General features: G+C 43.7%; 1 protein-coding gene and 1 non-coding gene across 2 annotated transcripts in view; one reads left to right on the top strand and one right to left on the bottom strand.

The window, feature by feature from the left end:
* MIPOL1 (mirror-image polydactyly 1) overlaps positions 1-16,560 on the bottom strand; it is a 163,002-nt gene that overhangs the window by 15,003 nt on the left and 131,439 nt on the right. The window lies entirely within an intron of this gene.
* Positions 3,695-3,830, top strand: LOC114816812. Its single transcript, XR_003764619.1, has one exon. It is a non-coding gene; the product is annotated as a small nucleolar RNA SNORA7 (small nucleolar RNA).

The raw sequence follows: 16,560 nt of genomic DNA, 5'->3' as shown, positions 1-16,560 counted from the left end.
TGAGAAAAATGCTTTGCTTTTCATATTTGCATCTAAATGAAATGAGTTCACAGGGTTTGTATTGGCTTTACTAAGTGGTATTTGGGTTGGAAGCAATGGTGATAAGCTGTTTTTTATTTGGATGAAGGAATGAAAATAGATTGCTTATTTAATAATAGAAACATTTCTTTAAATATGCAATAGGGGCGAAGCTGTATCTAAAAGATAACCACACAATGAACATTCCAAAACAAAGCCAGGCTTTTTAACAAGCTGGATACATTTCAATAAATGGTGAAGAGAGTGAATGAGGATTTTCTGAGTGTCCTTTAGCCCCCAACCCAGAAATATATATTGAAGAATGGATGTAGTCTCTGTCCTCAAGAAGCTTATAATCACCTTCACCTTCATCATCATTATCAGTCGTATTTATTGAGCACTTACTATGTTCAGTGTACTGTACTAAGCACTTGGGAGAGATCAATACAACAGACTTGGCAGAACGCATTCCCTTCATTCTCCTCCTCCGCCTCCTCATCTTCATCAGTATTTACTGAATCCCCAAAGCCTGTCCTGAGCACTATATTAAGTGCTTGGGCCCAAATTAGTAGAAGACAAGATCCTTGGACCTCAAAGAATTTACAGTCTATGAGCAAGACAAGCAGAACAAGATGACAGACTGACAGCCTAAGTGCAAGAGTAAGGCCATGGAAAAAAAATGATAACAGAAGTAGGCAATTGAATAGAGAAGTAAATAGATCAGATTGAAATTCATATAAGTAATTAATGTTAATTCACTCATTCATTAAAATGTATTTATTGAGTGCTTACTGTTCAAGGTGATTGATGAGATGACATGATTATTATTATTACTACTACTAATAATAATGGCATTTGTTAAGTATTTACTATGTGCCAAGCACTGTGCTAAGTGTTGGGGTAGATACAAAGTAATCAGGTTCTCCTACGTGGGGCTCACAGTCTTAATCTCCATTTTACAGATGAGGTAATTGAAGCACAGAGAAGTTAAGTGACTTGTCCAAAGTCACACAGCTGATAAGTGGCAGAGCTGGGATTTGAACCCAAAGGAATCAGTTAAGGAACGCTTCCTGCAGAGGTGACTTTGTACGAGACTTTGAAAATAATGAGGAATACGGTTTGGTGGATTATGCTTGTTAAGCACTTACTATGTGCCACAAACTGTACTAAATTCAGGGGTAGATACAAGATAATCAGGTTGGACAACATCTCTGTCCATATGGTGCTTACAACCTAAGTGGGGGTGGGGGGAGGATTTAATCCCCATTTTAATAATAATAATAATTATGGTATTTGTAAAGTGTTTAGTATGTGCCAAGTGCCGTTCTAAGCACTGAGACAGATTCAAGGTAATCAAGTTGGACATTGTCCCTTTCCCACATGGGGCTCATAGCCTCAATCCCCATTTTACAGATGAGGTAACTGAGGCACAGAGAAGTTAAGCTCAGCCACTTGTCAGCTGTGTGATTGTGGCAAGTCACTTAACTTCTCTGTGCCTCAGTTACCTCATCTGTAAAATGGGGATTAAGACTGTGAGCTCACGTGGGACAATCTGATTCCCCTGTGTCTACCCCAGCGCTTAGAACAGTGCTCTGCACATAGTAAGCACTTAACAAATACCAACATTATCATTATTAAGTGATTTGCCCAAGGTCACACAGCAGACAGGAGGCAGAGCTGGAATCAGAATCCACAGCCTCTGACTCCCAAGTCTGTGATCTTGCCACTAGGCCATGCTGCTTCTCTAATCATGGTTTGGAGATGGAAGAGATACAACTGAGGAACAGTCCAAGGTTAGTTTGGGAGGAGAGAAGAGGATCAGTTGGAAGGAAGTCTGAGGAGAGTGCATAGTCAGGAGAAAATCTAACAGTGAAGACAAGATAAACACTCAGTGAACGTAATTATGTGACTAGATATAATAATTACAGGAATGACTGGAGAGGGGAGGAGCGAGGCACAGATGATGCTGGTTGGCTGGAGAATAGGGGAGGTTATTCGGTCGGACCTTGAAAAGAACAGCGGCGGGTGTACCGAGAATTTAACAGGAGTTTTGACTGAAAGAAGGTTCAAGGGGGAAGAGAGAAGACTGAAAGCCAGGGCTACAGGAAACAGGCTGGTCTGGAATGGAAGGGGTGAAGCTTGATAAGCTCCTGGTGGGCAGGGAACACACCTACTAACTCTGCTACCCCAAGCGCTTACCCCAGTGCTCCGCACACAGTAAGTGCTCAAAAAATACCACTGAATGACTGATTGATAATAGATGAGGGCAACCAATGTGTAGAAGCCATTGGAGGCTAGTTATAGAGGCAATCGAAGCGCCTCAAGCTAGAAATGGATTGTCAGTTTGCTAGGAAAATTCTCATCTGTTGGTTTCATGGCTCTCTACCTGCTGTCTTCCCCTTACTTTTCCACTCTCTTCTCCAACTACACCCTAAATCACATTTTTTGCTCCTCCCCGGCTCCTCCCTAATCTTACATCATGCATAACTCTCCCATTTCCAACACACCAGTCATGTCCTTTCTCCTACTCCTCCCTCCTCAGATCCCCATAATCACATCCCTCTCCACCTTCAAAGCCTCCTAAAAAAATATTACTCTGGCTTTCCCTCATGTATGGGCAGGGAACATGTGAACTAATTCTTTTGCAATGTACTCTCCTAAGGGCAGTAGAGTGCTCTGCATGTAGTAAGTACTCAATAAATACCACTGATTGACTATGGAGGTTAGAGTATTCCTGGCCTATTTCAACTGAACGGTATCACCAAGATCAAGCAATTATTCGCTGCAGAACATTGGACTGCAGAGCACTCAGGGAACACACAGTCAAAAGAAAAGGCACAGTCGCTGGCCTGGAGGAATTTATAATTTTTTTTTAATGGTACCTCTTAAGCGCTCACTATGTGCCTGGTGCTGTACCAAGCGCTGGGGTAAGTACAAGTTAATCACGTTGGACACAGTCCAGGTCCCACATGAGGCTCACAGTCTTAGGCCCCATATTACTGATGGGGTAACTGAGGCACAGAGAAGTTAAATGACTTACCTAAAGTCACACCACAAGAAAGGCGGCAGAGTCAGAATTAGAACTCTGGCCCTCCGACTCCCAGGCCTGTACTCTTTCCGCTAGGCCGTACGGCTTCTCAATCTAATGCAGTTGGATCTGTTCCCTTTAAGTACTTCATATGCACCCCGCCTTCAGCCCCATAGCACCTATGTACATATCTGTAACTTATTTTATTGTCTGTCTCCCCCTCCCCCTCTAAACTGTAAGCTCTTTGTGGAACATGTCTACCAGCTCTGTTCTATTATACTCTCCCAAGCGCTTAGTACAGTACCAAGCACTCAGTGAGGCCTTGATAAATACCCCTGATTGATTAATTGCATGGTTAATGCAGGAGTGAAGGCACAAATTCAATATTCTAGATATAAGAGAATCAAAATTAATAATGGACATATTTGGGTAAATTAAATCAGTTACAAACAGAAATGCACATGAATATTGAGGTGGCTAATAGGATGACACAACTGTGCAGATGGAGGATTAATCGGGGAATGTCAACTGGAACAAGTATTTTTTTTAGAAAGTCTTTGAAGGAGGGGAAAGCTATGGTTTGGTGAAGCTGAAAGGTGAGGATGTTTCAGGAGCTGGATGGGTTAAGGCACAAGTAAGGGCTTATGGCCCCTCTCAGGATCACACCTGGAGAGTTTCCAGTACTCTACCAGTCTCTGCCACGGGAGGGAAAGTCAAGCAGAGGCGTACCCACTCCATTTCTAGCTTGGGCAGTGGCTAGAGCGGAAGGCAATCTGCTACAAGTCAAACCTCACCTGTGCTGGGCAGCAGCGGCAAGGGAGAGAGTTGGGGGCGGAGAAGGCAGTGGTAAACCACTTCCATATTTTGACCAAGAAAACTCTATGGATATACTACCAGAACAGTTGCAGAAGGAGAGCGGAACGTTCTGGGAGAGATGTGTACTTGGAGTCGCTATGGGTCAGAGACGACTCGACAGCATAAGACAAGACACGGCTTATGGACAGTAGGCTTGGGAGCAACAGATGAACAGGAAATGTATCGGGGAAGGGCAAAGAACACTAGCTGGAGATTAGCAGAAGAGAGCAGATCAGTAAGAAAGCCAGCAGGTGGAGAGCTTTGAAGCCAATGACTAATAATAACTATTACAATAATAATAGTGTGTGGTATTTGTTAAGCTCTTATTATGTAACAACCACTGTATTAAGCGCTGGGGTAGTTACAAGGAAATCAGGTCAGCCACAGATCTTATTCCACATGGGGTTCACAGTCTAAGCAGGACAACGAAAGGATATTTAATTGCCGTTACACAGATGAGGAGGCACCCGGAAGGGATTTTGCCACAGTGTTTTTTGTGGGGTTTTTTTACTGTTTATTAAGCTCTTACTATGTGCCAGACACTATACTAAGCGCTGGGATATTTACAAGGTAATCAGGTCGGACACAGTCCGTGTCCCACGTAGGGCTCAGGATATTAATCCCCATTTTCCACTTGGGGGAACTTAGGGACAGAGAAGTTAAGTGACTTGCCCAAGGTCACACAGCTAAGAGGTGGTTGATCCAGATTTAGAACCTAGACCCTTCTGACTCCCAGGCCCGTGCTCTAGCCATTAGGCCACGCTGCTTCTTGATGACAAGTAGCACAGCAGAAATTAGAACTCAGTTTCCCTGACTCCCAGGCTCATGCTCTTCCCATTAAGCACATGACTAGAAATATTTGCTTCACGTGAGAAGCAACGGGAGAACCAGTGGATGCTTTGGAAGAGAGGAGTGATGTGCTCTGATCAGCCTCATTTGTAAGATAGTTTGGCAAAAAGGGAGAGGGACAGAAACTCCATTCAGAGATCTCTGCTCTGAGCCCATCATCGGGCAGCTAAAATTAGAGGCATTTTTCCCAGATGCATTAACTTGCACTTGATCACATTAAAACTCATCTGATTCTCCAGGCTGGTCCAAGAACTCAGTTCATATGGTCTTCCTGGAGATTTTACCATGAAGAGAGGGATCGTCATGGCATTTTACCACCCAGCAGAGCTTAGTGTCCTTTGTAAACTTTGCGATGTCACCGCATGCCCCCTCTTCCAGATTATTTCTGAAGATGTCAAACAAAACTGGTCCTAGCACTGATCCCTGGGGAACCCCACTATTTACATTTCTCCCTGCCGAAAAGTGGCCGTTTATCCCTGCCCTTTATTTCCCATCTCTTTTAGCCAGTTGGAATATTCCTTCCAGACGCATGATTATTCAGTTATTTTTCAAAGCCTTTGATGTGGATCCTTGTCAAAGGCCTTTAGAAATCCTAAATATATTATGCCAACTGTTTTCCCTTTCTGCATATACTTGTTGACCCTTTCAGAGGACCCTGGCAGATTAGCGAGGCAAGATTTCCCTCTTCCCCACAACAGGTTGTGTTTTTCTAAGTGCTCACTGATCCTAAACTTCATTATTGATTCAACTAATTTGGCTGATACAGAAGTAGGAGTAATGGTATTTACTGAGCACCCACTGAGTTTAATACACTGTACTAAGCACTTGGGAAAGTACAACAGAAGCACAAGACGTTTTCCCTACGCTCAGGGAGTTTATACTTTAACAGGGAGACAGACGTAATGTATTTGCAAACAGTGGAACCGGGATGAATGATTGAACATATAATTGAATTCACAAGGGGTGAAGATTCATTCATTCATTCAATAATATATATTGAGCGCTTACTATGTGCAGAGCACTGTACTAAGCGCTTGGAATGTACAATTCGGCAACAGATAGAGACGACCCTGCCCAATGACAGGTTCACAGTCTAAACGACAGTTGGAGGGGCCTCAAATTTGTATTTCTGCCTACCACTGTGTAAAGTACTTTATATACATTAATCACTCAATTAATCAATGCTATTTATTGAGGGTTTACTGTGTGCCAAGCGCTGAACTAAGCACTTGGGAGAGAAGCATCCAACAGAGTTGGTAGACATGTTCCCTGCTCACAAGGAGCCTGCAGTCCAGTGGGGAAGATAGACATTACTATAAATAAATATATTCCGGAGATATACAGAAGTGCTTTGGGGACGAGGGTGGGATGAATAAAGGGTACAAATCCAAGTGCAAGTGTAATACATTGTATTTAGTAAGTACACACTTAATAAATACAAGGCCTACCAGATTATTTGGGACAGAAGGTCTGTAATTCACAGGATCACAGCTGGAGAATACGAGAACACAGCATGAGAAGCAACATGGGCCTGGGAGTCAGAAGGACCTGGGTTCCCTGCTTTCTGACCTTGAGCAAATCACTTCACTTCTCTGTGCCTCAGTTTCCTCATCTCTAAAATGGGGCTTAAGACTGCGACTGCCGTAAAGCTCACCTCCTCCAAGAGGCCTTCCCAGACTGAGCTCCCCTTTACCCTCTGCTCCCTCTACCCCCCCTTCACCTCTCCACAGCTAAACCCTCTTTTCCCCTCTTTCCCTCTGCTCCTCCCCTTCTCCCGCCCCCTCCCCTCAGCACTGTACTGGTCCGCTCAACTGTATATATCTTCATTACCCTATTTATTTTGTTAATGAGATGTACATCGCCTCGATTCTATTTATTTGCTATTGTTTTAATGAGATGTTGATCCCCTTGATTCTATTTATTGCCATTGTTCTTGTCTGTCCGTCTCCCCCGATTAGACTATGAGCTCGTCAAAGGGCAGGGACTGTCTCTATCTGTTGCCGATTTGTACATTCCAAGTGCTTAGTACAGTGCTCCGCACATAGTAAGCGCTCAATAAATACTATTGAATGAATGAATGACAGGGACTGTGTCCAACCTGATTAGCTTATATCTACCCTAGCGCTTAGCACAGTGCCTGGCTCATAGTAAGTGCTTAACTACCACTAAAAAAAAAAATCTGTTCAGGGATGAGTATCACACTGGCAATCCTCCAGTCTTCCCGGACAGATGCTGTTTGTAACAGTAGGTATTCCAAAACTGCCCTTCTGAGTAGAAGCAGGACTAATAGCAGAATCGGTACTTTCAGAGTACCCACTTTGTGCAGTACGCTGGACAAGCCCTTGGGAAGGGCAGAATAAGAAGCTCCCTGCCCACAGGGAATTTACACTCTAATGTGAGAGACATATATTAAATATTGTCAGTGGTAATCAAATCAAGAATTGAATAGACGATTGGATAGGCATATATTCAAGAGGTCTGAAGATGGATAGAAGCGCATCAAGCATTCTGTATCCAGCACTATTCTATGCATCAAGCACTGTTCCAAGCGCTGGGGTAGATAAAAGCTAATCATGTTGGACATGGCTGAGGGATTTATATGGCATAGGGTGCTGGGAAATTAATCTGAGAAGGTTTGTTGAAGGAGATGGATGCCATCTTGCCCTGGGGATTTGATTATATATAGTTTATCAGTTTATAGAGAGCTTATTCATTTATTCATTCATTAATCATATTTACTGAGCACTTACTGTGTGCAGAGCACTGTACTAAGCGCTTGGAATGTACAATTCAGCAACAGATAGAGACAATTCCTGCCCAACACTGGGCTCACAGCCTCCGACCTATTTGTTATAACAATTTGGATTTGAGTCTTTGAGGAAGACTCAGTATTGCTTTGCAAGTGCATTTTTCACACAGGCTCCAATCCTGACAAAATATCAATCAATCAATCAATCAAATTTATTCAGTGCTTACTGTATGCAGAACACAGTACTAAATCTCATCATTTATCTCCTGATTGGTTTCTGGTAATGGCTTGAGGTAGAGTCTATTTCAATCAGTTAATCAATCAGTGGTATTTATTGAGAGCTTACTGTGTGCGGAGCACTGTACTAAACACTGGGGAGAGTACAATTCAACAGAAACTTTCCACGTCCACAATGACTTTACAGTATAGTGACCGTATTTTAAAGGGATTTTTCTAAGACTACACCCACATTAGGCCAACTCTTTCCTGCCTCTCCTTATCCATCCAGGCACCCAAGATGTGGGGATTTTATTTTTAAAATAATCACCACAAATGGATGGTGTTTGTTCTCTAAATAACCTAGTGAATACCAGCACAGATCTATTCTGTGATAAAATCCCAAAATTCAGAGACGTGTTCCACCAATTTAGTTCACCCTCTGGATTTTGGGAAAGATTCTTCCCTATGTTATACTTGCATTTTTTTTCTTTTAGTTGTTTGCACGAAGAACAAATGCTGTCCTATCACTCCTTTGTGTTCCCATTTTCTAAAACTATTTGTGTAAACTGTGCAGTACAACTCGATACAGTTAGTTAATTACCAGAAACCATTGTTCTGGATTTCCCAGACATTCTGAGGACCACTTAAAATACAAGGAAAGCATGTATTTCCAAGGTTTAGATTAGAACAGAGAGATCAGGAAAACATTTCTTTATTACTTTAAAGTTATAATACTCTCCTCAATATAAAACTTGCTTCTTTTGCTAAAGTCTTTTACCTGATTTAATTCAGTCTGTTCTTGAGGGAGTTGCAAAGAATTGAAAATTTCATAATTTTAATTAATATTCCTTAATTATGGGTGCTGGAGGAAAATAATACATGATGAATGCATACATATACATGCGTACATATGTGTGTATATAAAAGCACACATTTTATATTTTCCTGAAGCACCTATTGCCAAAGTAAGGAATGTGAATAGCAATTATGAGAATGGCATTTGCCCAGAAGTAATCAAAGTAGGCCATCTAATAAAATCCGAACCCCATTTTTGTCTGTCGCTTTCAAAATGTAAATTGTCCTCGACCAAACATAATCTTCCCATTAAAATCATCATTTTTTTGCGGTTGAAAATCTCCAAAGACTTTAGACCTCCACAGAAAAGATACACATTTTATCCTTTTCTGAGACTCTGACCTGTATCCTCATCCAAAAATGAGCACCACATCTTTATGTTATTAAATCTTTGTTTTGATCTATTAGTATTCACCAAAGTGCCATTTTACAAAACCCCTCACTGAATAGGCGAGGCTGGAGGTGACCATCTGCAGCCTTAGAGCCGGCGTTTGAATTGATGAAAAGAGCTTTGTGTGTTCATTGCCAAGTTTGATTCTTCCAAGCATTAGGCATTCCCCTCAGATCGCATCAATGAAGCGGACTCTCTTACACTCATGTGGTAAATTCTCTTCTCCTCATGGTTTCCTTTGCCAGCTACCCTCCAGAATGACTATTGCGTCTTAGTCGCATTCTTCTCGCAGCTGTGTTAAAAAAGAGCATCAGGGCATCTTCCTAAAACTCATATGTGTATCTGGTCAGTCTCCTGTCTCAGGGTCACCTCACATTGTGGTGAGATTATACAGATATTCATTCTTGTTGAACTGCATTGCTCAGCTCATTCTGGGAAAGATTAGATCCTCTAGTCAGGAACGGAGGGTGTCTTGGGACGTCGATGTGAAATGCATACAACTCAGCCCAGAAAGCGGATTCGTTTATCTTAAGGGGAGAGGGGGTTTCGAACTTTTAATACGTTCACACGTCACACACCAATTTTATGCCCTATCACCTCAAACCTGAGCATAAAGTGAAATTTTAAACGTTTTTAGCTCACGTCCCGTTAACTGTGCACCTTGCGGTCAGAGCAGGAGCCGAAGACTCTCAGAGGTTCTGCGAGTCACAGTGTTAGAAATGCAAAAGCCACTTTTCTAGCCAAACTAACATCCCAAGGTTCCAATAACACTTTTGCTTAGCTTTGTTACTGTGACCTCACAGAATCCATGTGCTAAGACAAAGGTCCATCCCCATGTATAACTGTAAAGCCAGAGCATATTTAGAACTGAAGTGCGGAATACGTTGTTGAATTAGGCACAGATGCAGAAATTTGGATTTTGAGTGTATCAACTCTGTTTTACTATACTCTCCCAAACAGTACAGTGTTCTGCACACAGTAAGAGTTCAATAAATACCATTGATGATGATGTTGTGCCTAGGGGAGAATAGTAGGGGTGGATGCTGGTGGACCGCTTCTAGAGCAGCAGCTCGGGCTAGTGGAGAGGGCATGAACCTGGGAGTCAGAAGGACCTGGGCACTAATCCCAGCTCCGCCACTTGTCTGATGTGTGACCTTAGGCAAGTCACTTAACTTCTTTATGCCTCAGTTACCTCATCTGTAAAGCGGGGATTACTACTGTGTGCCCCAGGTGGGACACAGACTGCGTCCCACTTGATTAGCTTGTATCAAGACCGTAGACTGTAAGCTCATTACAGGCAGAGAACGTGTCTGCTAATTCTGTAGTACTATACTCTCCCAAGTGCTTAGTACAGTACTCTGAACATAGTAAGCACTCAATAAATACTATTGATTGATTGATTTACTCCAGCCAGCGCTTAGTAAAGTGCATGGCACCGAATAAGCACTTGATAAATAGCACACACAAAAAATAGACACCGTACTGCCTAGCTGGCAAAACTCAGTGACACAAGTTCTGGATTCCTGATTTAAACTGTTGGCTTCTTGGGTTGAATCTGCAAAGAGATTCAAAATGATTTGCATTTCTTTTTGTATATGTGTCTCAAGAGCACAGTCATCTGCAGGGAGTAGTTTCTGAATGTCTGTCTCAAAGACATTTGGTTCTCTCATCGTAGCCTGCTGTGCCGGAGGAATTTCCCAGTGAAATGGAACCATAGCCTGACTCCACCTTCTACATTCCTGTTGAATCCCAAAGCAGAGTGGCATGCGATAGGTTGGGGAAGGCAGCATGGCTTAGTGGAAAAGGCAGGAGACGGGGAACGAGGAGACGCTCGATCTGGCCCCGGATATTCCACTTTGTCTGCTGTGTGACCTTGGACAGGTTACTTAACCTTTCTGTCTCTTTTCTCAATTGTAAAATGGGGACATGGCATCTGCCTTCTCGACCTCTTAGATTGTACGTCTTGTGGGGGACAAGGACTGCGGCTGAGCTGCTCATCTTGTATCTACCTCAGACTTTAGCACAGTACTTGGTATATGATAGTGTCATATTTATTATTATTGAACAGGAAATATCTGATTTATGGCTGCACTGGAAAGGATCAAACAGAGGCGGCAGAGGAGGTGGAAAATTTCTACATCTCTTCGACTTTGCTGTTCCACCACTGGTCACTCATGGCTCTTATTAAGATATGCTAATCCTGTTCCAGATTTTGGAAGGTTCCTATTTTGTCAGCCATGGGAAGCTTCAAGGTGTAAACTCCTCCTCTAGACTGCAAGCTCCTTCTGGGCAGTGAACATGTCTATTAACTCTGCTCTGCTGTAGTCTCCCACATGCTTGGTATGGTGCTGTATTTGGATTTCACAAGCTAAACAGGTATTTAGGTAATTTTAAGGCACATAATACAACAGTGGTATTTATTGAGGCTTATTATGTGCAGAGCACTGTACTAACCACTTGGGAGAGTACAATACAATATGGTATTGGTGAATACAATTCAGTACAATAATATAATCAGATTGCATTTACTTGTTTAAGCAGAGATTCCTCCATTTTTGTGAAAAAATCAATCAGTGGTATTTATTGAGCATTTACTTTTCCTGGCATTAAGTGCTTACTATGTGCCAGGCCCTGGACATAGCTCTGGGATAGATACAAGTTAATCAGGTTGGACACAGTCCATGTTCCACATGGGGCTCACAGTCTTAATCCCCATTTTATAGATGAGGTAACTGAAGACCAGAGAAGTGAAACGACGTCATACGGCAGACAAGTGGCAGAGGAGAGATTAGAATGCAGGTGTTTCTGACGTCCAGGCCCGTGCTCTATCCACTAGCCACCCTGCTGCATGCAGAGCACTGTCTAAGCACTTGGGAGAGTACACCCAAGAAAACAAATCAAACACTGTGACACTGGCGATCTATCACTCACTGGCTGCTTTGGGGGAACTCAAGCCAGTCTTCGAAGTCCTCAATCCAAACCGACACTGGGAAGAGAACAAACATCTCCAATTCTCAGTGTTGAATTACACGGAGACGCGACGCTGCAGATTTACGAGTTCCTTTTCAAAGTTAATTATTTTGTCAGGTTTGCATCCACAGCCCTGCGCTCTGCCAACACACGATGGTGGGAGCAAACATTCCAGCTCGCTTGCCAAGGCAAATTTCCTTCTTTGAAGGATTGCTAGGATTCGCCTGCACCAAAGACGAGTTGAAGAGAAGTTCTGGGTAAAGTTCTAACTTCCCTCCCCAAGAGTATAATAAAAAAGCAGTCAATCGACTTTATTTTCCCATTTTATTTTGAATTATGGTAGAAATACTTGGGCCTGTCAAACTTTCTCTCTCTCTCAGAGGGAACCATTTGATCAAGTCTTTCAAAGATTCTAGATGAGACCAAATTTTGACAGATCACGAATGACCGAGGTGAAGGTACTGCCCTTGTAAAAATAATTAATTCTCTTGAACTCAGAAAACTATTTGGGAAACTTTCACTGAGGTTACTTTACATAGTTACTCATGACAGTGCCAAAGCCGGAAGCAAAATTAAAGAGTCGGGCAAAGTTTTACGAAAACACAGTAGTCACTTTTACCGAAAGGATGTGGAAATGCTCAGGGCTCCTTTCTAGCACCCAATCACCTACCCCGTTTCATAATTCAACTTCAAACAGATTAAGCAGTGAGTCTGTAGAAAGTTCTTTTTTTAAAATGGTATTTAAGTGCTTACTATGGGCTGAGTGTTGTTCTAAGTGCTAGGGTAGAGGAGAGTTTATCAGGTTGGATGCAGTCTCTGTTCCACATGGGGCTCACAGTCTAAGTAGGAGGGAGGAAGATTGAACCCCCATTTTACAGTTCAGGAAACTGAGGCATGAGAAGCAAAGCGATTTGCCCAAGGTCACACAGCAATCAACCAGTCCCTTGTATTTATGGAGAGCTTACTGTGTGCAGACACTGAACTAAACACTTGGTACAATACAACAATAAAAGAGTTGAAAGACAGTTCCCTGCCCACAGTGAGTTTACAAGATCACACAGCAGGCAAGGGGCAGAGCCCGAGATTAGGACTCTTCTCTTCTGCCTCCCTGTTCTGTCTACATTCACAAGCCACACTGATTCCCCAAGTAGTATGGAACACAACCTACTCACAACACAACATGAAACCCAGCTCACAACTCCAAGACAATACTCAGCTTCACTGGTCGGGCCAGTTGAGGAGAATGGATGACACTTGGGTATCCATATAGCTGAGCCAGCTTTTTGTTGTTTTTTAAATATGATCCTTATTAAGTGCTTACTATGTGTCAAGCACCGTCCTAAACCCTGGGGTAGATGCAAGTTAATCAGATCAGAGTCCCTGTCCCACGTGGGGATCCCATTCTAGGTTGAATTGAAATGGGACTCAGGCAATCGGGAAGAGCAGAACAAACATTTTCAAGACATGGAGAAGCAAGATTTCAAACTGCATGGAGTAGGTAGGGGTGACCCTCGGATAGTCGTCGACAGAACAGCAGCAGTGTAGCCTAGTGGAAGAGCACGGGCCTGGGAGTCAGAGGACCTGGGTTCTAATCCTGGCTCTGCTAATTGCTTGCCGTGTCGCTTTCGGCAAGTCATTTCACTTCTCTGTGCCTCAGTTTCCTCAACTGTATAATGGGGATTCAATCCTACGCCCTTCTACTTGGACTGTGAGCCCCGTGTGGAACCGGGACTATGTCCAACCTGGTAAAACTTGTAGCTACCCCAGGGCTTAGAACATATAATAAGCGCGTAACAAATACCATTAAAAAAATAAAACCAGCCTGATGTATGGCCTTCAGGAGAGGGGTTATCCGCTTGAGAGGAGGGAAACTTAGAGAAAACCAGGAGATGAAGAGGCAGAACGGAAAACAAGAACAGGTTCTGAGAGTGTGATATCAGCCTGGGAGAAAAAACAACAGAACAATCCTTGCATGCTCACTGCGTGGAACCAACTATTCGTCAAGGAAAGGCCTTTTCGATTATACCCGTCGCGTGGATAGACTCACACGCCGCTGGTTGTGTTAACTTTACAAACTAAGAGAGCTCTGAATACAACGCTGAGTGTTATTTCCTGGTTGGAAGTCAAGCATGCTGGGAGGGGCATTAACTTGCCCCAAGACCTTGGTGTATCGCTTCAGTGGTTGCATAGTGTAGGCAGCGAGGTAGCGGGGTGTGAAATCGTGCCTACGTGGTTTGAAGGGCTTAGAGCTCCTCCCAAGTTACTCTCCGTCCCTAGAAGGCTTGGGCTCGATAATATTTACACTTTCTGAACATATAGTGCTATGAGATGCACAAAACCTCAGAAGCAACATGGCCTAGTGGACAGAGCACGGGCCTGGGAGTCAAAAGACCTCGGTTCTAATCCCGGCTCAGCCCCTTGACTGCTGCGTAACCCTGGCCAAGTCACTGCACTTCTCTGTGCCTCAGTTAACTCAACTATAAAACGGGTATTAGTACCGTCAGCACCATGTGGGACAGGGCCTGGGTCCAACCCGATTAGCTTGTATCTATCCTTGAGCTTAGTACAGTGCCTGGCATATAGTAAGTGTTTAACAAATACCACTAAAAAAGGCAAACAAAAAACAGAACAAAAACCCTAGAGCTTGAATACTGGCAGGTTCCACGTGGCCTAGTGGAAAGAGCACAAAAGGACATCTGGGTTCTTATCCTACCTCTGCAAGCTCTGTGACCCTGTCAAGTCACTTAAGTCCTCTGTGCCTCTCTTTCCTCATCTGTAAAATGGGAATTCAATACTTTTTTTAAATGGTATTTGTTAATCGCTTACTATGTGCCAGGCACTGGGGTAGTTACAAGATAATCAGGTTGGACCCAATCTCACGGTCTTAATCCCCCATATACAGATGAGGTAACTGAAGTCCAGAGAAGTAAACTGACTTACCTGAGGTCACACAGTCGACAAGTGGCAGAGCTGGGACTGGAATCCAGACTCTTGTGACTATCAGGCCCGTGCTCTATCCGCTAGGCCACACTGCTTCTCTTCTTCGTTCTTGTTCCCCCGTCGGCTGTGAGCCCCACGAGGGATTGGGATTGGGTCTGATCTGACGGTATGGTATCTACCCCAGCAGTTAGCACAGTGCTTGGTGCTTGTAGGTGCTTATCAGATTCCACAGAGATCATTATTATTTACCAGGCTCTCAGTAAGCCCGGAGGCCCCTCCAGGAGCAGATCTGAATGTCTACTGCATCACTGCTAACATGCGGAAGCGAGGACAGCCCTTGAAGCCACCTACCAAATTTGGAAGGAACGGCAAGCTCTCAGCTCTGGGAGTTGAAGAGCCTAACCTTTAAACCTAGAAAAACAAGCACCTCTGACATCAGAAGGTTCAAGGCAAGCTAGCAGAGGAGATTAAGGAGGCATCATTACCTAAGTCTCCCTCCAGTCCCGCCTGAAGCAGGGGTCCTGGCACCATCCAGCAGAAATCCTGGGGAGCCGAGGGCATTACCGGAACGAACGTTGCCTTCAAGGAAACGGTTACACAAAACAAACACCCCAAACCGACACGGATCCTCTGTCACCCTTTAACCCTCTGCAACTCGTTCCCTGCCGGAGACGGAATTGGAAGCCCTCGGAATTCTTCAGGGGTTAACGCCAAGTACCCTTGGGGCTGGAATAATGTGGTGAGTTTTCTGTTCCCGGTTTATTCGGGGCAAAGAGTAGCTTGGACATAGGGACTGAGCTCATTCCCTTGAAGCCACATTTGAAATCCACAGTACGTAGATAGATACCAGTTTCCTTTCCCAAGATTCAGCTGGTGGTCACTAGGACTAAAAGACCGTGGAGTTGTTTGTTAAATGATTGAAAGGATCGTAACAGTAAAGAAATAAGTGTGGCATTCGTTAAGCCATTATGTGTCAGGCACTGTATTAAGCATTGGACTAGCTACAAGATAATCAGGTTGAACACAGTGTCTGACCACATGGGACTCCCAGTTGAAGTAGGAGGGAGTAAGATTTAATCCCCATGTGACAGATGAGGAAACTGAGGCAGAGAGAAGTTAAGTGACTCACCCAAGGTTACACAGGAGACAGGTGGTGGAACTGGGATTAGAACCCAGGTCCTCTGACTCCCAGGCCTGTGCTCTATCCACTAGGCCATGCCGCTCCAATAAGCCAATAAACTGAAAAATGACCCAAAGGTTGAAGAACTGAATGTATAAATCAATCAATCAATCAATCATATAATCCCTGACCTCAAGGAGCTTAAAATCTAGCGGAGATGACGAGCATTAAAATAAATTAAAGGCAGGAGAAGCATCTGGGTGTTAAGACATGTACATAAATGTGTGTGGGGGGGATGAGTCCCTAAATTATTTGGGGTGAGGACTTCGGTGCAGAGGTGGTGAGACGGGGTGGGGCCGGGGGGAGTAAGGTGAGGAGAGATGAGAGATGAATCAGGGAAGGGCTCCTGGAGGAGATCACCTTTCAGAAGGGTTTTGAAGCTGGGCGATCAGTGATCTCTCAGATGTGGAATGGGAGAAATGATTCAAACGGGAGGGCTGTCGCAAGCAAAAGGTCAGCGGCGACAGATATCAGGGTGAAGTAGAGAGTGTGTAACGCAGCCTGAC

Source organism: Ornithorhynchus anatinus, chromosome 14 (assembly GCF_004115215.2).
Source record: "Ornithorhynchus anatinus isolate Pmale09 chromosome 14, mOrnAna1.pri.v4, whole genome shotgun sequence".
NCBI classification, from domain to species: Eukaryota; Metazoa; Chordata; class Mammalia; order Monotremata; family Ornithorhynchidae; genus Ornithorhynchus; species Ornithorhynchus anatinus.
The sequence above is the reverse complement of the archived record's forward strand: the minus strand, read 5'-3'. Positions and strand labels throughout refer to the sequence as shown.